We start from the raw sequence: 23,709 nt of genomic DNA, 5'->3' as shown, positions 1-23,709 counted from the left end.
AGAGCAGCAACATTATCAGCCAGAACATCACCATGTTACCCGAAACTTCATGTTATTTGTAACAAGTGATCAACACTTTTTGCAAATCCGACTAAAGAAAAGCATTACTGCTGAAAACCACAGTACCTCATAAATAATATATACTAACAATACAGTTGCACTGTAGTGAAGGTACATGCAAATTCAATCATTGTTGAAAGAGGTTTCAGTGATCCAGATTCATACTATTGGTAGTCACAGAACTACTAGTCATACACCTATCAGGTTTCCCTTTAAAGGCAATTTTATATAGTAGCCATAAAAGTCACTTTTTGGATTGTAAAATATTGCTTTAGCCTAGTTGTAAAAAGTAGCACTGTCATATTTATGAGGTACATAGTCAGAAAAATAATCTTGTTGAAAGTCCAGAGTAAAAATTTTAACATTAATTAAATTATACAGCTATAAAGCATTTTCCAATCAGATGTGGAGTCATGGCTTTGATGATTTTCTGTATCTCAGAGAAGAAATTTTCCAGTTTTTAATGACTCTAGCACTGCAAGAAAGTCTACATCTTGCTGCAAAAAGTAATTTGCAATGAAAACATATATGGTGTGCGTTTAAACAAAACTGCATAGATTTGAGAAATTATAGCTTTCATATCCATAACATAGTCTACAAAAATGTTAGGAGCTTTAAATTCAAAAATAAACATTTCACAGAATAAGGACATTGATGTCCCAAAATAAATGTGGCAACATGACTTTTGCAGTTATTAGTTTTTGTTCTACATTGTCTGCATGGCTATTGTATGGCGCTAAATGATGAAATAATCATGTAAAGGGTTTTTGATTTCCAACACCAACAAAGTCAAGAACTTCTGTATTGCAGATTGCCTAGTTCCGATAGACACCTGTTGCACATCCACAAATCAAATGCTATTAGAAACATCCAATCAGGGGACATAAACCTCATCTGCAACATAAATAAGACATTTTGGAGGGACAGGTATGTGGTCTAACTACCCTTTCTCTGGACAAGGCTTACCACCCATGTGAAGTAGAGTTGCTGTCTGTGCTTATTCAAGTGCAACTTGGCTCAGTGGCTTGGGAATCATAAATTTACCTCTGGTCTATCATCTATGTCCCTATTAGAAAGAGGAAGCTTGATAACCAATACCCAATCTACACCCCATTAAAATGAGTGTTATCAAAACCTATCAAATATATTTGGAAAGCATAGCTAGGCTAAAAAAGGCCCTTTAGGGTCATTACCTTAATAATCACCTATGAACCTAATATTTTGCATGATGCAGTTATAATTATACATTTTTCTATAATCATTTATAAAATGTTTGTCTGCTAATTTCCTGCTACCTAACTTGACCCAGATGTCTTAGTATGACAATTGTTTGTTTTCTGTTTGACTACTTCATAATATAAATTTTGTATTTTGTTTTCTCTGCCAAAGTGTGATAAAGAAATAGTAGTAATCTGTCTTGCAACATTGTACATTGTATAGTCCTTGCCTTTTGTCCCAGGTTGTAGGTGAAAGTGGTCTTCAAAGTAACCAAAGTAAAAAATGACAATATATAATGTTCCATTTTTCTTGGAAAACTAGAGTAAAACTTTGACAAATGAAGATTCTGAATAAAAGTAAAATAAATAATTTCTTTGAATTTGTCATTTTAGATCAAATCAGTCTATTTCTTGCATTTCTTCTCATATTTATTGCTAACTGACCTTATAATTCTTTATTTATAATCTGCATGTATATTCTGATTCTTTAAAGATCTACTAAAATTATAAGGGAATCATAAAGATAATTGTAAATTACACAAATTATTTGTTGGGATAATTCCTCAAATTTCACTTTCTGGAAATGGACATTCACTATATTAAATGTCATAAAACGCAGGGTCCTTAGGATAGTGAATACAGGAGTGCCTGTGATTTTCTCTTCTTAAATTATATTTACAGAGTACCCAGTTTTTTTGTTGCTATGATCACATATATGCTTATGAAATACTGGGCATTCTGTAAAGGTCACTTATTAAGGCAGTTTGACTGAATACATTTTCTTTTACTAGTTTCTTCTACATATGCTTACGGTTTGTAACTTAATAGGCTCATGCATCTACAAAAAAGTGTGATTTATATGTAATGTAGAGACAGAAGTGCAGATTTTTCTGAAACTGGTTCCTTCTTAAGGGTGTCTCTCATATTAACATGCTGTTGAATTGTTATTTATAGGTTCATAGGCTCATAGGATGTTACTAGGCTATTTACAAGCCTAAATATTAAATCTCAATATAATACTAGATGAAAGATATCGTCTATGCCCAACGTTTTTCTAGCAAGGACTATCCATATCCAGGACAGAAGCTGGGGCAATCCACAGCAGAAATTTACATTTTCTCATCCAATCATCCAGGTTGCACTTAAACAGGGTCATGGAGGTGCTCTGCTTGATATGGATTGGAAGCGTATTCCAGAGGAGTGGCAATCTCTGAGAGATGTATCTGTCTGTCCAGCAGGTCATAGATGTATCTGTCTGTCCAGCAGGTCCTGTTTATATCATAGGCTAGAGTGAGGTTACTGCTCACATCGTGATAACAATGGTATTTGTATAATTAACAATATATTTTCTGTGACTGTTTCATACAATGGAAAAATCATGATCTTCAAAATATAGAAATCACAAAAAGTTTTAAAAAGTTACATGAAGGTAAGATACTTTATTATATGAGAATATTACTTTGTTTCTAATCTTGTTTTATTATCAGAGTATGGCTTTTTCAAGAAATACTATACTTGTAATATGCCCCTCAATTTTCATTTATTACTAGTCCTGGAATGTGGTTTGCAGTATTTACTTTTTCTTTTCTTCTATAAAGCTTATGGGAGCATAGCACCCATGAATTAGTTTAGTCCAATCTTATATCTACTTTGCAATAGTTAAACAGTAACCAAAACAAAAGAATGGTAAAGAAAAAGAATGTGTTTATCTCCAACATTTTATTGTACAATAGGAGTGATGTTTCATGTGCCTCAAAATACAGTAGCATCAGAGACAAAGAAACCAAGATGCTAATGGGTTGTTGGCTGCTGTTTTTCAATTTTCACACAGATCCACGTATTCAAAAAGGTAAAGCTGGATTACTTCCAGATGCCCACGGTATAGCAGCTTTTTGTCTTAGCCAGGAAATGTCTACATCTGCAGGATGTTTCTACATCTAAAGGTCCAGCTGTATCTACTGTAATTCCTTTAGCCATAAATAATTTCTGCAGCTGCAGGAATATCAGTGCTAACTGTTGTTGCGTATGATAGAATTTAGGGTATCATTTCATGAATCTTTTACCAGTTGCTTTGATCTAATATACCTTGTGTATTTTCAATGAATTGAAAAATGTATGACCAACCTTATATTAAAATGTTTATGCAGTTCAAAAGTGAGCTTTCTCCTATGATTTCTATACTTTAAGTAAGTGTTTAATGGAAATGTTATACTGTGATTTTCTAAAACATAAGAATGCAGTGCAATACAAGGTAGAGAAGCAATATTACTGAAATGTATAATATTACTAACAGTAATGATAAGTTGGTCTGTGGATATAATGACAAATTTCTGACCACATGTCAGGTGACCTTGACCCCAGGCGCTGAAAGAGCCAGCCAGGAGGAATGGAAGAAAGCAGTGGCGGATCACACAGCTGTGGCATATATGTTTGGGACAACACTGTGTGCATATTTTTTCTGATTGTTACCTTACACCTTTCACAGTTCTCTGTTGCAACCCTTTCTCTTTCTCTTTCAACATGAGCAGAATGAGGTATGAATCATGTTGCCTATTGCAAGTGGCAGGAGAGGTTAATGGTCAGTCATGGCCAGTTCAACTCAAAAGTGCTGAATTGTGCTTTAAATATATTTGTTCCATTGTCTAGATAGAGTTACTTAAACTAAATTTCCTATTGTGCTTTCACCCTTCAGGTCCAGATGAGGGATATGATCAGCAGCCAAAAAAGCATAGCCTGCCTCCTACTGAAATTGTAACTGATCAGCCTGATGGTGATGAGGCAGTGATTGTGTCACCAGAGGGGGGAGGTCCTAGTCTTTCATTGGCAGATAACCTGGCACTATTACCTGGAAGCTGCAGTAGAGAAAGCTGTGAGTAGGTATATGGATAGGTCTACTACAGTTGATTGAAAACTCACTTGACTGAAAATGAAATTCCTAGGACCATTTCACTGAAAGCTCACTTCACTGAAAACTCATTTATTTGAAACTCATTTTGTTGAAAGTTATAAATGGCCTTTTCCCACTGTAGTGCTACCCTGGAGTTAGTATATAAAGTAAGAGGGTGGGGGACACAGACCCCACATTGGGGGGGCATAGCCCCCCACATATTATAAACATTTTAAACTATACACAGTGATACTTACAAGTGCAATAAATAACTGTTTCCAAAAGAGAATATATAACCAAGATATGTGGGGGACTTTGCCCCCACACACCCCAATGTGGGGGGGCTGTGCCACCCACACCCCCCTTTACTTTATATACTAACTCCAGGGTCGCACTACAGTGAGGAAAAGGCCATTTATAACTTTCAACGAAATGAGTTTCAGTCAAGTGAGTTTTCAGTGAAGTGAGCTTTCAATGAAGTGGTCCTAGTAATTTTATTTTCAATCAAGTGAGTTTTCAATCAACCGTAGTAGACCCATATGGACATTATGGAGAACCTCATGAAAAGGACTGAAGATTCAGACATCCAAATGGCCTTAACATAAGCACTCCAGAGAAGAATATGACCAATATCACCTGGTAATGGGTTACACTAATTTCTTGCTGAATCAGGACGGCAGACAGCATGATGTGACTCATACCTCACCCGATCCCTAGTCAGGTACATCCCCTTCCTCTTTTGTTATGTCACATATCCTGTGAATTCTCCAGCCTTTCTCATCACCATTTGTCTGCCCGCTGTTTGTCTCCCTCTGTTCATTGTCTCCCCACACTAGTGTTTGCACATCCACCCCTGTTTGTGTTGCTCTATGTGTGTTGGTCTAACTACGCCCACTCTCATACTTGCCACTTTCCTACCCTTCTCTTTCTTTCACCCTTCCTCCATTCATTTTTCCCTGTACAAAGCAAAGCATGGGACCCTAACCCACCCAAAAATGTTGCACTTCCTTCTCCCATCCTGTGAAATCCTATATTTTGTCCTGTGTATCCCATTGCTTGCCTTTCTATCCTTTTACTTTCATATACACTCTTTACTTCCCCTTTTATGCATATGTAGTTGTAAATACTGCATGGCTATGTAGCGATATGCACTGTTTTGGGCTATTCTGTGGAGAGACTTGCTAGCATGTGCAGCATTGTATCTACATGTACTGTTTTATTTCAAAATGCAGCAGTCTGCAAGTTCACATTTTCAGTTCTCATAAGAAGAGCATGACCACTTTATAGATTCTTTGGGAAGTCATCCACCCTAGGAAATTACCTCATCGATAGCACAGCTGTAAGAGCAGAACTAGTAGTTAGGGATATGGGTATTTATGAAGATAGTGGCCTGTCTTTTGAGCACCATGTGTCTAAGATAGTGAGGAACTCATTCTATGTTACTCAACTTATAAGCAAAGACATGGCATCTAGGTCCAAGTAAGTCAGAGTTCCACTGTATTCAGCCCTCAGCAGGCCCATCATTGAGTACAACACCACCTTTAGTGTGTGCCTGGCCAGGTACATGCAACAGCTGGAACATCCATAGAAGTTCCTCACAAAAAGAATACAGGATATAAAAGGAATGTCCTATACAGATCACCTCAAAGCCATATCCCTATACTCTGCATAGCTCTCAGCTGTCCTGATTTTCACAGAATGTCCAGATTTGTGCCTCATATTTTTGGTCTGTTCCTCATAAATTTTGTGATTTTCTGGCAAATACGAAATATTGAAGTCACTAAATAATGGCATGCATTTGTGTTTCAGAGTTTATACCCTTTGAAAAATTCATACTAACACAAAACCTGTTAGTCTAACACCTTTCTAAGTTTATAAGAGCAATATTTAAATATTTAAAATCTGTCCCTATTTTTGCGCCTTTGTCCCCATTATTTTAGGCTTTGTCCAGATTTCTTGTGCAAAGAGGTGGAGTGATATGATACTCTGTTTCTTACAGACCATTGAGATGCGATCTATGCCTGGCATCCTTGGATCCCACTCTGATGGACTTTTGCATGTCTGCAAAATGAATAGCACCAGAATTAATTAATCTAAGGATTTAATCTTTGCTTGTGACATGAATGAGACATGTTAGAGCAACGGGTGTGTGACTCTAAAAATTCCCCTTCTTTGGGTCAACATCCATGTGAAGCAGAGCTCTTCCCTGACCCTATTCAAGAGAAATCTGGACCAGTGGATGGGAAATCAGAAATATTCCCCAGGTCTAGCAACTTTGTCTCTAATCAACAGAGGCACCCTGTAAATCTTGCCCTAGCTTAAATATACTCCTTAAAATAACAGCTAAGGCACATACATTTTTGGGTTACATTTGGGAAGCTTGCTTAGATTTACAAAGGTCAGCACATAAAACTGAAGAATACTGAAAAATGAATTATCATGGTACTGCTTACTGTAATGGATCCGAAGTCTTCTTAAGACACTAATGTCTTGCTGGCTGGATTCTGCTGAAATCAAAGTCTTGTTATAATTGCATTCACAGTCTGTTGCCCACAGAAACTAGTAGAATATACACTGATGCAGCACCAAACTCTGTCACTTATACACTGATGCAGTAATTAATAAATAACTTTTTATAACAAACCACACATACTACTGTTGCAGCTTTAGTTACACTGTACCACTTTACTTCTCGATCAGCATAGAAGATAACTTTACTGTACAAAATACTTCTCCTAACAATTTAATTTGCTATAGTCTCTTTATAGTGGTTTTACATCCTGTTTTTCTCTTTGGTATTCTGTTTCAATCTTTGTATGAAAACATCTGTTTGCTGATGTTTGCAGAAAAATATGTTTTCATCCTGTAGAGAAATAATGCTGGTCTTGTACAAATGCTGACTTGATGAAAACATATCCATTCAAACTTCCTTGTTTAACAATGTCATATGATAGAAACACATACAGATTGTTTTCCTGTTGTCCGTTCTTTAAGGAAGCAGGTTAACTTTCTTACTGACAATGTGAGATGCATATATCCTGTTTTTTTACATGTCTGTAAGAGGTCAGCTTTTTTGCTGACAGTGTGAAATGCATACATTCTTTGCTGATTTTGTAGGAAAACATGTCCATTAAGCAAATTCCTTATTTTCCAAGCCACGGTCATTTAGTATGGATGCTAATCACATATTATTAAACTCCATTTCTACATTTAAGCAAGCTTTATTTTATACCTTATTTATGTTGCATATTTGTACTTTCAACCTTAATACCTTGTTGAGCATACTCTTGCAAATACATTTGGGATGCTTGGCTAGACTTATAAATTACAACATGTAGAAGTGTGCTACAGCATGGAGAAAATTCTTCAGGATACTGTAGTCACATTTATGCTCCAGTATGTGTTTTAGGTAATGTTCCCTAGACACTGTGAAGGGGGTAGTGGTCACCACACTCCAACTGTAAAGGCACTGCCCATTGTGCACTGCATTTTACTGCCACTGACATGCCCTCTGGCCAGCCTGCTGCTGATGCCTGCCATATTGCCACTGCCTCATGTTCACTTGGGGACCATAGACATTGTTTTCCCCCCTATGCATTTGATTACTGAAGATGTGGGCATGGCAACATATTCTATTCTTTGCCCACAGTGAATTTGCAAACAGCCATATTTCTCTGCAGCTGAATGTCACTTCAGCCATGTGTCCCTAGTTAAATATACCACAGGGAAATGTCTTGCTGCCTAGGCACCTGAACCCATGAATGGGTTCAGGCACCTAGGCAGCGAGACATTTCCCTGTGGTACATTTGACTGGGGACACATGGCTGAAGTGACATGCAGCTGCAGAGAAATATGGCTGTTTGCAAATTTCCTGTGGGCAAAGAGAAGCACACACTTTCATGCTCACAGGTTTATTAGCCAAATACATGGCAGCATATGAAGTAATGAGTGTTGTTCTCAGTGTACAGTACATACTTATGTAACTACAACATGTAGAAGTGTGCTACAGCATGGAAAAAATTCTTCAGGATACTGTAGTCACATTTATGCTCCAGTATGTGTTTTAGGTAATGTTCCCTAGACACTGTGAAGGGGGTAGTGGTCACCACACTCCAATTGTAAAGGCACTGCCCATTGTGCACTGCATTTTACTGCCACTGACATGCCCTCTGGCCAGCCTGCTGCTGATGCCTGCCATATTGCCGCTGTCTCATGTTCACTTGGGGACCATAGACATTGTTTTCCCCCTATGCATTTTATTACTGAGGTTATGGGCATGGCAACATATTCTACTCTTTAAATCAAAAACTGCTACCCAAATGTGAGAACTCCTGTATAAAAATATGAAAACAATTGTTTTTTTTTGCACCATTATATTCTACTCTTTGCCCACAGTGAATTTGCAAACAGCCATATTTCTCTGCAGCTGAATGCCACTTCAGCCATGTATCCCCAGTCAAATGTACCACAGGGAAATGTCTCGCTGCCTAGGCACCTGAACCCATGTCTGCTTGTGGATTTGCTGTGTTTCTCACTTATGTAACTCAGAGCACAGCTACCTACATGGGAGCACTGCCTATCTTGAGCCAGATATGTAATTACTAGATACAGCAATGTCCATTTTCACAAAGCTGGGCAATCCTTGGGGAGAAATGCAGTGCATCTGTATGAATTCCAGACATTGTTTCAAGTATATGCTTTTCTACTCAAAACACACACACATTCTTCTTTAACTTTTCATTTTATAATCTTTATATGTCAAGTCTATATTTCAATAATTTATTCATCACCCATGTAAAAATAATACTTGACATTTTTATGAGTTTGCACTGTGTTTGGCCATAGAATTCCTGATGTATCTGTCATAATATCTAATCTATGATCATGTCTTCCATTCTGGTACTTCTTGTTTTTGATTTTTCCACCTTTTATGACTTTTAATTAGATAATCCAGCAAACAAAAAGAATAGTACAGCTGTGTACACTTACCATAAATGTAGATGTTCGAGTGTATTCACTGTTGCAGTCATTACATTTGGGGTAATCTGCTGGCAGGTTGCCCTCAGTCGACCTGATTAACAAAGTCTTGGGTCCTGCATTGGTTGCTGTCCCTTCTTCCATGGTGTCAGGTCGTCAGGGGTATAAAACATGCAGTCGACGCCATTACATCAGTTTTTCTTGCCCCAGATGTCAGGTGCCCCCCAAATGGGGAGTCAAATATTTAAGTAATTAAAAACACAAAAATATACCTCCAAACAAAAGCAAATACACCAAAAGGCTTTTAAGCATAGTAAAGGAAAGTAGAGGTATAGTAAGAGAAAAGCAGGGGTTGGAGGGAGGGTAACCAGGACTGCAACAGTGAATACACTCGAACATCTACATTTATGGTAAGTGTACACAACTGTACTATGTTCTTCGTGTTTCACTGTTGCAGTCATTACATTTGGGTAGATTCCCAAAGCTATGGTTGGGAGGATGGATTTATACAACATTAGGATCAGCTATAAGGCCCTGCAGGACTGCAGTGGCAAAGCCAGCTCTGGATTTAGAGAAGAAAGGTAAATGGTCATGTTTGGTGAATGTATGAACTGAGCTCCATGTAGCAGCTTCTAGAATGTCTCTGGTAGGAACACCTCTGAGAAAGGCTGTAGAAGTAGATGCAGCCCTGGTGGAATGAGATCTGATCCCCTGGGGGATAGTTTTACCATGGTGCGTATAGCAGAAACAAATACAATGGTTTATCCATTTGGAAATAGTCTGCTTTGAAATAGCCTTTCCCTTTGCCCCTGCAGCAAATGCCACCAGTAGTTGTTCAGATTTTCTTAGAGATTTTGTCCTAAGTAAAATCTAAGTTGTCTGTGCACATCCAGTGAATGCATAATCCACTCCCCTTTCTTCTGTGGATTGGGAAAGAAAGTTGGCAGATGAATGGTCTGATTAAGAGCCTCACTGGATACCACCTTAGGCATGAAGGATGGCTTGGTCCTGAGAGAGACCCTGTCCACATGAAAAATAGTGAAAGGCTCCACTGCCATCAGAGCCTGTAATTCGGAAATCCTTCTAGCTGAAGTGACTGCTAAAAGGAAAGCTGTTTTCCAGGAGAGAAATTTTAAGTCTGCAGTAGCTGTTGACTCGAAAGGAGGGAGAGTGAGCTTTTCCAATACAAAATTGAAGTCCCAGGCAGGGGTTGGAGCTCTCCTGGGTGGTCTTAAGTTTTTGGCCCCTCTGAGATACTGCTTTAGCAGGGGATGAGAGAAGAGGGGAGGTTCTGTGTTGTAATGAGCTGAAATGGCTGAGGCATGGATTTTTATGGAAGAAAAGGACAGGCCCTTGTGAAGCATCTCAGTTAAGTATTGTAAAATCTGAGGGATATTGGGCACTGCTGTGCTTATTCCTTGTGATTGATTCCAAGCACAGAATCTTTTCCATTTGTCAGCATAAGATTTTCTAGTACTAGGCCTTCTTGCCTCCAAAATGACATCCATTACAGGTTTGCTGAGGGATGCTAAGGGAGAATTTAGGTGATTAGCCATGCTGCAAGATTCAAAGTTTGGAGCTGAGTGTGCAGAATTTGGTTGTTCTGCTGAGACGGTAAGTAAGGTGTCTGAGGCAGGTGCCACGGTGGAAGGTGTTACACATAGCGCAGGAGTGGGTACCAGTGTTGGCGAGGCCAGTCTGGAGCAATCAAAATAATTTTTGGTTTGTCCTGTTTGACTTTTAGTAGAACTTTGGAGAGCAGAGGCAGAGGGGGAAAAGCATAGACTGATAGATTTTTCCAGCTGAATGACAGAGCATCCACTTTCCATGCTTTTTTGTGATGTGTTCTTGTGCAGAATTTGTCCAACTGATAGTTCTGGGGTGAGGCAAAAAGATCTATGTCTGAATTCCCCCATTTGCATGTCAACATGTTGAAAATCCATGGTTCCAATCTCCATTAGGTGTGGGTCCATGGGATTTCTGCTTAGTTCGTCTGCCAGAGTATTCAGCTTTCCTGGCAGAAATTGAGCTTGTAATTGAATTTGATAGGTCAAGGCCATGTTCCACAATGCCATGGCTAGTCTGCAAAGGGGGTAGGAGTGTGTACCCCCTGATTGTTTATGTACCACATAACTGTGGTGTTGTCTGTCTTTATCATTAATTGTCCTGGATGAAGGTAGTCCTTGAAGGCTGTCAGTGCATTCTGTACAGCTAGCATCCCTTTTTGATTGATATGAAGGTGCATATGATTTGGGCTCCATTTGCCCTGAATGCACTTCCCTGCCAGATGAGCCCCCAAAGCATAGTCTGATGCGTCTGTAGTCAAGGTTTGGGTGACAGGGAGTAGAGTGAATAGTAGTCCCTTGTTTTGGTGGCAGGTCTCTGCCCACCATAGGAACTCTAGTTGCAGGCAAGGTATGATAGGAATCATTGTTTCCAGGCTGTGACAATGTTGACTCCATAAACATTTTAAGTGACACTTAAGTTTCCTCATATGCAGTCTTGCATATGGGATTAGAAGAATGCAGGAGGCCATGAACCCCAAGGCTTGCAGAATTTGTCTTGCAGATAGCAGGGTTTTTGTGGCCACCTGTTTGAAGTAAGTTACCAAATGAATTTGCTTTTCTGGCATAAGGTAAGCCATCTGGGAAGTTGTATTCAAGCTTGCACCCAGGAATGTATTTTTGACAGGGTACCAGTTGTGATTTCTTTTCGTTTATGGTGTACCCTAGACAAGTTAGAACCCTTTTTACAAATGCCAGATGTTTTAGAAGAATGTCCCTGTTTTCTGCCTGAATTAGGCAATCATCCAGGTATGGATATATATGAATATTTCTTTCCCTGCAAAATGCAATTACTGGAGCCAGGCACTTTGTGAAGACCCTGGGTGCAGTAGATAAGCCAAAGGGCAGTGCAGAGAACTGGTAATGCAAGTAGCCTGCTTTGAAGCAGAGGTATCTTCTGCAAGATTCCCTGATTGGGATATGCAGGTAAGCCTCTTTTAAGTCTCGAGTTACCAACCAGGCATCTTTGCCTAGCATAGGAAGTAACTGTTGAAGAGTCAGCATCTTGAATTTTGGAATGTCCAGAAATGTGTTTAGAGTAGATAAGTCCAGAATTGGACACCATGATTTGTCTTTTCAGGGTACCAGGAAAAGTCTTGAATAGAAACCTTGTCCCTTTTCCTCTTCTGGTACTGGTTGAATAGCCCCCATGTTCATGAGGGACAGAACTTGTTTCTGGGCCTCTGCCCACTGATTTGGGGGCAGGTCTGGCCATCCCTTTGGGATTGGCAACATGTGGAAATGAAATCTGTATCCCTGGGATGCTATATTTAAATCCCATTTGTCCTGGGTTATAAGTTGCCAGTTTCTTGCATGAAGTGCTAGTTTTCCCCCAAAGGGTGGCTAAAAGGTAAGTGCTTGGTAAGTGTAAAGGGAAGTCATTGAGACTGCTTACCATAGGAAGGTGCCTTGTTGTTTCCAGATTTGAAGGAGGAGGCACCCCCATTGTTTTGTTCTAAAAGTCCCTTGTGACTGAAACCTGGAGCCTTTGGAATGTCTGGGTTTGACTTGAGTGGCTCTGGAAGGAATTGAAAAGGACCAGTTCTTAGTAGGCCAGTGCCTACTAAATCTTGGAGGTTGCACTTGTAAGAATTATTTCACAGTTTGCATAGATTTAGCTTTATCTTCCATCTTTTTAAAACTTCTTCAGCCTTATCACCAAAAGACGGTCCTTTTTTTTTTGTTTTAAATGGAAACAATTTTCCCCCCAAAAATTTGGCTCAGCCTGGTGAAGTGTATACTGCTTGTTGTGCATTTTGGTTCAGTACAGAGATCATTCTATGTGGATCCTGTTCTGTCATTTTGTACTCCTGGTTTTTTGTACCATTATATTCTACTCTTTGCCCACAGTGAATTTGCAAACAGCCATATTTCTCTGCAGCTGAATGCCACTTCAGCCATGTATCCCCAGTCAAATGTACCACAGGGAAATGTCTCGCTGCCTAGGCACCTGAACCCATGTCTGCTTGTGGATTTGCTGTGTTTCTCACTTATGTAACTCAGAGCACAGCTACCTACATGGGAGCACTGCCTATCTTGAGCCAGATATGTAATTACTAGATACAGCAATGTCCATTTTCACAAAGTTGGGCAATCCTTGGGGAGAAATGCAGTGCATCTGTATGAATTCCAGACATTGTTTCAAATATATGCTTTTCTACACAAAACACACACACATTCTTCTTTAACTTTTCATTTTATAATCTTTATATGTCAAGTCTATATTTCAATAATTTATTCATGACCCATGTAAAAATAATACTTGACATTTTTATGAGTTTGCACTGTGTTTGGCCATAGAATTCCTGATGTATCTGTCATAATATCTAATCTATGATTATGTCTTCCATTCAGGTACTTCTTGTTTTTGATTTTTCCACCTTTTATGACTTTTAATTAGATAATCCAGCAAACAAAAAGAATAGTACAGTTGTGTACACTTACCATAAATGTAGATGTTAGAGTGTATTCACTGTTGCAGTCATTACATTTGGGGTAATCTGCTGGCAGGTTGCCCTCAGTCGACCTGATTAACAAAGTCTTGGGTCCTGCGTTGGTTGCTGTCTCTTCTTCCATGGTGTCAGGTCGTCAGGGGTATAAAACATGCAGTCGACGCCATTACATCAGTTTTTCTTGCCCCAGATGTCAGGTGCCCCCCAAATGGGGAGTCAAATATTTAAGTAATTAAAAACACAAAAATATACCTCCAAACAAAAGCAAATACACCAAAAAGGCTTTTAAGCATAGTAAGGGAAAGTAGAGGTATAGTAAGAGAAAAACATGGGGTTGGAGGGAGGGTAACCAGGACTGCAACAGTGAATACACTCGAACATCTACATTTATGGTAAGTGTACACAACTGTACTATGTTCTTCGTGTTTCACTGTTGCAGTCATTACATTTGGGTAGATTCCCAAAGCTATGGTTGGGAGGATGGATTTATACAACATTAGGATCAGCTATAAGGCCCTGCAGGACTGCAGTGGCAAAGCCAGCTCTGGATTTAGAGAAGAAAGGTAAATGGTCATGTTTGGTGAATGTATGAACTGAGCTCCATGTAGCAGCTTCTAGAATGTCTCTGGTAGGAACACCTCTGAGAAAGGCTGTAGAAGTAGATGCAGCCCTGGTGGAATGAGATCTGATCCCCTGGGGGATAGTTTTACCATGGTGCGTATAGCAGAAACAAATACAATGGTTTATCCATTTGGAAATAGTCTGCTTTGAAATAGCCTTTCCCTTTGCCCCTGCAGCAAATGCCACCAGTAGTTGTTCAGATTTTCTTAGAGATTTTGTCCTAAGTAAAATCTAAGTTGTCTGTGCACATCCAGTGAATGCATAATCCACTCCCCTTTCTTCTGTGGATTGGGAAAGAAAGTTGGCAGATGAATGGTCTGATTAAGAGCCACACTGGATACCACCTTAGGCATGAAGGATGGCTTGGTCCTGAGAGAGACCCTGTCCACATGAAAAATAGTGAAAGGCTCCACTGCCATCAGAGCCTGTAATTCGGAAATCCTTCTAGCTGAAGTGACTGCTAAAAGGAAAGCTGTTTTCCAGGAGAGAAATTTTAAGTCTGCAGTAGCTGTTGGCTCGAAAGGAGGGAGAGTGAGCTTTTCCAATACAAAATTGAAGTCCCAGGCAGGGGTTGGAGCTCTCCTGGGTGGTCTTAAGTTTTTGGCCCCTCTGAGATACTGCTTTAGCAGGGGATGAGAGAAGAGGGGAGGTTCTGTGTTGTAATGAGCTGAAATGGCTGAGGCATGGATTTTTATGGAAGAAAAGGACAGGCCCTTGTGAAGCATCTCAGTTAAGTATTGTAAAATCTGAGGGATATTGGGCACTGCTGTGCTTATTCCTTGTGATTGATTCCAAGCACAGAATCTTTTCCATTTGTCAGCATAAGATTTTCTAGTACTAGGCCTTCTTGCCTCCAAAATGACATCCATTACAGGTTTGCTGAGGGATGCTAAGGGAGAATTTAGGTGATTAGCCATGCTGCAAGATTCAAAGTTTGGAGCTGAGTGTGCAGAATTTGGTTGTTCTGCTGAGACAGTAGGTAAGGTGTCTGAGGCAGGTGCCACGGTGGAAGGAGTTACACATAGCGCAGGAGTGGGTACCAGTGTTGGCGAGGCCAGTCTGGAGCAATCAAAATCATTTTTGGTTTGTCCTGTTTGACTTTTAGTAGAACTTTGGAGAGCAGAGGCAGAGGGGGAAAAGCATAGACTGATAGATTTTTCCAGCTGAATGACAGAGCATCCACTTTCCATGCTTTTTTGTGATGTGTTCTTGTGCAGAATTTGTCCAACTGATAGTTCTGGGGTGAGGCAAAAAGATCTATGTCTGAATTCCCCCATTTGCATGTCAACATGTTGAAAATCCATGGTTCCAATCTCCATTCGTGTGGGTCCATGGGATTTCTGCTTAGTTCGTCTGCCAGAGTATTCAGCTTTCCTGGCAGAAATTGAGCTTGTAATTGAATTTGATAGGTCAAGGCCATGTTCCACAATGCCATGGCTAGTCTGCAAAGGGGGTAGGAGTGTGTACCCCCTGCTTGTTTATGTACCACATAACTGTGGTGTTGTCTGTCTTTATCATTAATTGTCCTGGATGAAGGTAGTCCGTGAAGGCTGTCAGTGCATTCTGTACAGCTAGCATCCCTTTTTGATTGATATGAAGGTGCATATGATTTGGGCTCCATTTGCCCTGAATGCACTTCCCTGCCAGATGAGCCCCCAAAGCATAGTCTGATGCGTCTGTAGTCAAGATTTGGGTATCAGGGAGTAGAGTGAATAGTAGTCCCTTGTTTTGGTAGCAGGTCTCTGCCCACCATAGGAACTCTAGTTGCAGGCAAGGTATGATAGGAATCATTGTTTCCAGGCTGTGACAATGTTGACTCCATAAACATTTTAAGTGCCACTTAAGTTTCCTCATATGCAGTCTTGCATATGGGATTAGAAGAATGCAGGAGGCCATGAACCCCAAGGCTTGCAGAATTTGTCTTGCAGATAGCAGGGTTTTTGTGGCCACCTGTTTGAAGTAAGTTACCAAATGAATTTGCTTTTCTGGCATAAGGTAAGCCATCTGGGAAGTTGTATTCAAGCTTGCACCCAGGAATGTATTTTTTGAGAGGGTACCAGTTGTGATTTCTTTTTGTTTATGGTGTACCCTAGACAAGTTAGAACCCTTTTTACAAATGCCAGATGTTTTAGAAGAATGTCCCTGTTTTCTGCCTGAATTAGGCAATCATCCAGGTATGGATATATATGAATATTTCTTTCCCTGCAAAATGCAATTACTGGAGCCAGGCACTTTGTGAAGACCCTGGGTGCAGTAGATAAGCCAAAGGGCAGTTCAGAGAACTGGTAACGCAAGTAGCCTGCTTTGAAGCGGAGGTATCTTCTGCAAGATTCCCTGATTGGGATATGCAGGTAAGCCTCTTTTAAGTCTCGAGTTACCAACCAGGCATCTTTGCCTAGCATAGGAAGTAACTGTTGAAGAGTCAGCATCTTGAATTTTGGAATGTCCAGAAATGTGTTTAGAGTAGATAAATCCAGAATTGGACACCATGATTTGTCTTTTCAGGGTACCAGGAAAAGTCTTGAATAGAAACCTTGTCCCTTTTCGTCTTCTGGTACTGGTTGAATAGCCCCCACGTTCATGAGGGACAGAACTTGTTTCTGGGCCTCTGCCCACTGATTTGGGGGCAGGTCTGGCCATCCCTTTGGGATTGGCAACATGTGGAAATGAAATCTGTATCCCTGGGATGCTATATTTAAATCCCATTTGTCCTGGGTTATAAGTTGCCAGTTTCTTGCATGAAGTGCCAGTTTTCCCCCCAAAGGGGTGGCTAAAAGGTAAGTGCTTGGTAAGTGTAAAGGGAAGTCATTGAGACTGCTTACCATAGGAAGGTGCCTTGTTGTTTCCAGATTTGAAGGAGGAGGCACCCCCATTGTTTTGTTCTAAAAGTCCCTTGTGACTGAAACCTGGAGCCTTTGGAATGTCTGGGTTTGACTTGAGTGGCTCTGGAAGGAATTGAAAAGGACCAGTTCTTAGTAGGCCAGTGCCTACTAAATCTTGGAGGTTGCACTTGTAAGAATTATTTCACAGTTTGCATAGATTTAGCTTTATCTTCCATCTTTTTTAAAACTTCTTCAGCCTTATCACCAAAAAGACGGTCCTGTTGTAAATGAGCATCCAACAATTTTGCTTTAACATGAGCCAAGCATACCTTCTTAGCACAGACCCAGTTACAGCAGCCTGTAAGAGGCCTCCAAAGAATCAAAATCACATTGCAAAGTACGTTTTCCAACTTGTTCAGCTGAATGCAATAAATCCTGTAAATCATTATTTTCCACACAGTCAGAAATTAACATAATTTTCTGTTTAAGCAGTCCCATGATATGCTGTTGTTATTTAAGCATATGAAATTGACAGTTTAAAGCCCTGATTGCCAAGGTTGCAGAAGTGTAAACCTTCTTACCCCATCTATCCAGCACCCTGGAATCTCTATCAGAAGGGGTAGAATTTTTAGCAGTAGAAGCCTTAATTCCCTTGGGACCCTGAGAAATGGTTTCAGGATCTGCAATAGGATTTTTGAAAAGGAATTTGTGGGAGTCAGGAACCCTGTAGTATCTGTCTGGCTTACAAGGAGCCAGAGGCAGAGAATCAGGAGCCATACTAGATTCTGAAAAAACATCAACAATGTCTAGAACAGGAGGTATAGCCAAAGGCCTATGCTGAGGAAGAAGAAGAAAATCCCTAAGTCTCTTTTTAGATTCAGAGAAATCCTGACTTTCCAAGTGGAAATGTTCCCTTAAGGTATGTAAAGTTTGCACAAAAGAAAAATCCTCAAGTGGGAGAAGCAGAAAGAATGGAATCTTCTGCATCAGATTCCTCATAAGTAGGTATAGACAAATCCTGTTCATTAGAAGAGTCAGAAGAAATAGAATCCTGTTCAGAAGATTCATAATCAATGTCTTGCCTAGGCCTCTTAGAAGGGGGGGTGGCTACCCCTGATCAGAGTAATTAAATCTTCAGCCATTTTGATCATTTGTTTTTTAGGCATAGGGGCCTGCACATGTGGCCCAGGCATCAGTTTTTTAGACATAGATTTAGATTTTGGCCTTAGTTTTGAAGATGGCGTCGGTCTAATATACAAATCTGTAGGCCTGAAAACACCCTGAAAAGCCGTTGCCTGCACAGTGGCTCCAGACCAATCTAAGGTAGAGACCTCCATGGGTTCCATAAATGAAACATCTCACGGCATACCGGACTCCAAATGGGTCTCAGTAGGGGCCTGCGAATCAGAAGTAGCGGGTATCAGGGACTGCAAAAGTGCCTCACTGAGTACTGGTGAACTGGCGACTGGCTTAGGAGAAGCGCCGTCGTCAGTTTTGGACCTCGACGGCCTGTCTCTGTCTTTTTCTTTGCGTTTTTTAGGTATTCCGGTAGTTGGATTGCTAACCGATGACATTTCTGGATAATTAAAGCATGAGCCAAAATATTTAGAAGCAAAAATATACCGACATTTAATAGTGTGTTGATTAAAATTAGCACAAAACTGACAGCAAGTTACATTGTGGTAAGGGCCTAGCAAGGAATACAGTACAAATGAAAATCCTTATGAGGTATTTGCTTCCCACAAGTAATGCTATTATTAACTTTTACTGACATCGGTAAGGAGCAAGAAAAAGTTTCCCCAACGGGGTACTTAACTTTTTAGTTGAAGACTTCAGTTTTGAAACTTGAAAATGAACATTTCAGGAGTCGGCCGACCGGAACTTGCGAACTGCTTCTGCTTTGGGCACCGCGCGGCAAGAAAGACTGATGTAATGGTGTCGGCTGCATCTTTTATACCCCTGACAACCTTACATCATGGAAGAAGGGACAGCAACTGACACAGGACCCAAGACTTTGTTAATCAGGCTGACTGAGGGCAACCTGCCAGCAGATTACCCCAAATGTAATGACTGCAACATGAAACACGAAGAACATCAGTAAGTTTTGATCTGTCACAGCTTTTATCTTTGTCCCAGGTCTATCAGCTAGACAAGCATAATCCAGCTCTACTGACAATCCATCTGAAATGTACTTGTTTAACCAATGTGCACTAATCTATTAATCTGTGTCACAAAAAGTAAAATGAGCTTGCTTTTATGCAGGATGGGTATATCCAAAACAGCTATAATGGTAACACTGAATTAACAAATTATGTACGACTCTGCAGATAGTCCTGTTTGCTAATATTGTACTTAAGTCACCACAATGGAATGATATAAAGGCATAGTAGATTTTTCATCTGGTTTATAAGATCAGCATTCAGCATTTTTGATAAGAAGCCCATTTAAGCCCTAAAGACAAAACACAACTTAAGAGGTTTGGTTACCAAACTGTAACACTAACCTCCCAGCCATCAGGAAGGAATAGAGGAACTGAGACTCTCTCAGAGATCCCTAGTATGAAATTCTCCCCAAAGCATAGTCTTTATGATTAGGCTGGTGCCTTGGTTGTGACTCACTTTGGCATCGATCTGTTTATTTCCAGAAAGGAGACATGGGAGGCCAAACATATCCTTTCACCTCTTTCAGATTTTGCCTGAGGTCCATTCATATTACCCAGTTACTTTAACTATTTGCTAGGTCACAAGGACACAATCACAAATATCAAACCAGAGAAATCTAGTCTGCTAGATTAATATAGGATAAACTTCCTATGGATTTAGGACATCAACATGTATTTAACAATCTATAGCCTCTTGTTTTTTTTTTTTTTTTGCCAGACTTAAATACTTAGTGAAACCAACAGAATACTTATTTCAAGCTTTTCAAGTATATTATCTTTTGTCAGGGAGGCTTGTCTGCTTTCTAGCCACAACTCACTGCATTGTATTCTTAACTACACCCATCCACAGACACTTGGCTTGACAAAGCATACATAAGTAGACCACAATTAAAATTACACGTTAACTGAATTCACCACACTACTCATATACACTCATAATATGGCAAGGGAATCTGAAAACATGCTTTGGCATACCTATAAATACCTCCTTAAGGACCAACAGCATCTCACACAAGGACATTATTGACCTGCATTCTCAAATAAGGAGCATCAACCTCTTCTTTTAATGAGCCAAAGACATTGCCCATAAATGTTCCCTGAAATATTTAAATATCGGGCTCCAATAAATCCTGGATAAGACACCCCAGTGACACTTTAGAATCTTCCCTCTCATTTCTATTTAAGGTCCCCTAAAGTCTACACTGATCTAGATGAAATATTAAAAAGGCAATAACTTATGCATAGGATCTCATACCTTGCTGACTCACATAGTCATTGCATAAACATTGGGATTCATCCAATAATGGAGATTTTTAGGAGATTGTATCAAGAGCTAACAACCTTAGAGTCTGAGCTGTCTCTCCTGTTTAGTCTTTCTTCAGACATCTGACATGGAATTATTAACTTCTTAAAAATCCCAATCATTTTCTCAACATATCACAGCAGTTGAGATACAAATGTTTATTCAGCAGCAAAGCTCTTGGCACTCACAACCTGCCTGTAGATATCAACAAAATTCTTACCTTCACTGCCCTTTCCTAGGGAATATCAAAACAAAATACACCTTCCCTTTGTGGAATCAAGCCAGCCTTTCCCCTCTATTAAAACAAAATAAGAATTGCATGGCACCCTATTCTTTTAGGTCTTAATCTCTCATGAATATGGACTACAAAATGATTATGTTTGCATGAATACAAAGGCTTCAAACTATTCTGCCTTCTTTATTACATAAATTGTAATTGGTTACATAATGACCAAGGCATATGTTTCAGTCATAGTAGTACATAGTAGTACCTCATAATGCTCTTTTAAACCCAAGCAATCCCATCCATCACCACAGGTGTTTGACAAACTATTTTGGCCTCATCATTTTGAGGTTTTACATTACCCAAACTTTCCTTTGACTTTTTATCAACATTTTCCATAATGTTTACTCCATGGCAGTTGCTTTCTGGCATTATTCATTTAAGGTGGAATACACCAAGGATGTCCCTTGCCCCCCAACCTGTACAATAAGGAAATAAAGCCATTGGCTTATAACATCCAATCATTTTCCATTCAGCATCTCAATACCTCAGGCTTCATTTCACTTATTAACTTAACTCTCTAAGGTGATAAATGCTTTTCAGTATGTGGAATCCTATAAAAATACTCTTGTCTTCCAGGAAACCCTTTCTAAATTTCATTCCTTTTTGGGATATTCTATTAAAGTGTCCAAGCCCTTAGCATTAGCCCATAATGAAGTCCAAATACAGGATGTGTTCAGGGGCAGCTTGTGCTATTGGACTGCAGGACTGCAGCCCCCCCCAGCTGTAAAATAAAAGAAAAAAAGAGAGAGTCCTGGAACTCTGTGCATGTGTACTGGAAAACAGACTGCTGTTTAACCAGAAGAATTCAGACTGCAGTTTAAACAGTTGTGGAACTCTGCACATGGGAATCAAGGCTGCTGTTTAACCAGTCCGGATTATGAAGAGAAGGTATCAGAGTACAGATGCCCAGAAGTCTATGTGGTTGTAACTGCATAGACTGGAAGGGGGTTGGTCTGCAATGTCTGCAGTCATGTGCAGATAGCTGTTGTCAGTACTGGTGTGTGTGATGTCCCAGTTAAATATACCTGGTGGCTAGACAGAGTAACTCAGGCTCAAACCCAGTACCTTGTGTGCAGGTAGCAAGAGCCTGAGCTCCCTACCCACCACATCTTGTGAAAATTATTCAGATTCTTACCTCATATTTTGTTCTGTTCTGTTCCTCATAAAATCTGTGGTTTTCTGGATTTTGAATTCACTAAATAATGACAGGCATTTGAATTTCAGACTTCATATTCTTCAGAAAGTACATGGTAACACAAAACCTTTTATTCTAGCAATTATCTAAGTTTATAAGATCAATATTTGAAATGTGTTTCTATTTTTGGGGCTGTATTCCCCCATTATTGGCTTTATCCATTTTTTTGTGCTAAGACGTTGAGAGCTATGGTGAGAACTGAATTCACTGAATATGTTTGGGGGCTGTATTCCCCCAATTCTGGCTTTGTCCAGGTGTTTTGTGCTAAGAGATTGAAAGCTTTGGTGAGAAATGAATTCACTAAATGATAGCCATTTTAGTTTCAGTCTTTCTGTATTTCAAGAAACAGCTGATTTGGCATAGTGGTATGTTGCTCTGACTGTAGTGCACAAGGTCTTGGAGCCAAGACTTGGCAGTGAACTGCATGGTGGTAACACATTTTATTCTAGCAACTTTCTAAGATTATACAAGCAATGTTTAAAATGTGCCCCTATTTTGGGGCTTTTGTTCCCCCACAATAAATTTTGTCTTTTTCCATATTTCTTGTGCTGCAAAGTTGAGAGATACAGTTGAGTGTCAAGTGGATTTTACAAGGAGCTGAGAGCTTCAGGGGAAGAAAAGTTTAGTGCTGTTTATGCTGCTTATGCTGATTCTGCTTGCATTGTTAATAGCATAACAGGTTGAATACTTGCTTTTGATGCAGAAGGCTGTGGGTTCTACTCCCACAGTATGTAAATGCATTGCTGGTATGTACAGTGTTGTACTTTTAAAGGAGGTGGATGCTGCAGTCCTGAGAATCTCCTCTTTGATGGAGATACCTAGTAAGTATGAACCTGTTAGCAGTTTGCCATCCATTCCCTATTGCAATATTACTATCCTGTCATTTTTAATGTAACATAGGCAATTTATTCCTCAAGGGCAACAGGCACTTTATTTGTAGATGTAACAATGAAATATAAACTTGTTTGCTAGCAGCAACCCCTTCATTAATTTCAGATCTCTTTAATGTGGAATTTTATTTAGATGATTGTTACTTCTGCAGAGATTGTGCAAATTTACTGATACTGGTGGACTGTAGATGTTTGAGTAAACTTTTATGATGGAAATATTCTGAACTGGGCAGTTTTGTCATTATTGGTGTATGCATTTTGTTTCGTTGTTTGCTGGAAAAATGTTCAAAACAATACATTTTAAACACTAACAACTGTACTGCATTACACAAGGAATATAATTTAATACAATTAGGAAGGTATATCAAAGAACACATGTATGTTTCATGTGCAAGGGTCCTATTTGAAAACAGCCCAAAGTTAATCTTTATCTGCCACTGGCCAGATATATTTTCTTTGAATGTGGGTTTCAATGCTGTTTCAATGAATGTGAGTTTCAAAGGAAGTTAAGTTTTAATGCTGTTTATTTTCATTGTGATACTGCGTTGCTTTGTTTAGCATATGTCTATTAGTGTTTGTGCTGTAAAATGTAAAATTAAACTTTTAAATGAAATCCAGATTATTGTAGAAGTAAAGCAGTATGCACATTACAGTTTTATGGTAAATGGGGCAAAATAGCCAAGTAATGGGACTTAGTTCTAATATTAAAAAGTGTCCCTTCTTTGGCAAGTTTTCAGCTGTATTGTGTGGCTATTTTATATTTTTGCATCACAT

The sequence above is a fragment of the Protopterus annectens genome, chromosome 7.part0 (assembly GCF_019279795.1).
Source record: "Protopterus annectens isolate FY-2018-M chromosome 7.part0, PAN1.0, whole genome shotgun sequence".
Lineage (NCBI taxonomy): Eukaryota > Metazoa > Chordata > Ceratodontiformes > Protopteridae > Protopterus > Protopterus annectens.
Note: the sequence above shows the minus strand (reverse complement) of the source record.